Below are 801 nucleotides of genomic sequence, written 5' to 3' on the forward strand. Positions count from 1 at the left end.
GTCTGGGCTGCGATCTGGGGTCGGGACGGCTCCGGGGCCCGCATGCCCTGTGGGCCAGGTGGTTTGCTTGAAGGAAGGGTGGCCAGCACCCTGGTGTCAGGGCAGCCACAGGGCCAAGACAACATGTGCTGGGAGGCATGGTGGATGTCATGGCTGGAGCTTGCTGATGGCCCATGTGGATCTGGGCAATGAATGCAACAATTTTTCTCTTGAAAAAATTCGGAAGTTCTGGGACTTCCCTGGTGGTCCAGTGGCTAGAACTCTGTGCTCCCAATGCAGGGGGCCCAGGTTCAATCCCTGGTCGGGGAGCTAGATCCCACATGCTGCAACCTAGACCCAGCATAACCAAATAAATAACTATTTTTAACAAAAAATCAGAATTTCTGGTGATGCCGGCCCTGTGTTCTTGAAGGGCAGGAGCTGAGAGGGACCATTGCTTAGCCAGTGAACGGTAGGCCACTTGCCGAGCCCCACCATGACCCAGAAGTGCTATTCCTCATTTGTCCCCCCTGGCTGAGGACGAGGTGTTTGGGAGCCTGGCAGTGGCTCGTCGCTGGGGGCTCAGACGCTGAGACAGGATGAGGGGGCTCTGTCCCATGTCCCAGCCCTGCGATTCACTGCTGAGACAGTGCAGTGGGGGCTTCACACTTTCGTGCTGACTTACTGATAACTTTTCCTCTCGTGGGGAATTCTGCCTCCAAACGGCATTTGACTCTCAGATGTAAATGAAATGAAATAAATTGATGAATCACTAAATTCTAACATATTAGAAAAGAGCACTCCTTTGGCATCTGGTGACTT

At 53.4% G+C, this 801-nt stretch overlaps 1 non-coding gene across 1 annotated transcript; it reads left to right on the forward strand.

The window, feature by feature from the left end:
• The first annotated feature begins 236 nt into the window (after positions 1 to 236).
• On the forward strand, positions 237 to 309 carry TRNAG-CCC (transfer RNA glycine (anticodon CCC)). The gene has a single exon. It is a non-coding gene; the product is annotated as a tRNA-Gly (tRNA).
• The last annotated feature ends 492 nt before the right edge of the window (positions 310 to 801 follow it).

The sequence above is a fragment of the Odocoileus virginianus genome, chromosome 33, assembly GCF_023699985.2.
Source record: "Odocoileus virginianus isolate 20LAN1187 ecotype Illinois chromosome 33, Ovbor_1.2, whole genome shotgun sequence".
In the NCBI taxonomy this organism is placed as follows: domain Eukaryota; kingdom Metazoa; phylum Chordata; class Mammalia; order Artiodactyla; family Cervidae; genus Odocoileus; species Odocoileus virginianus.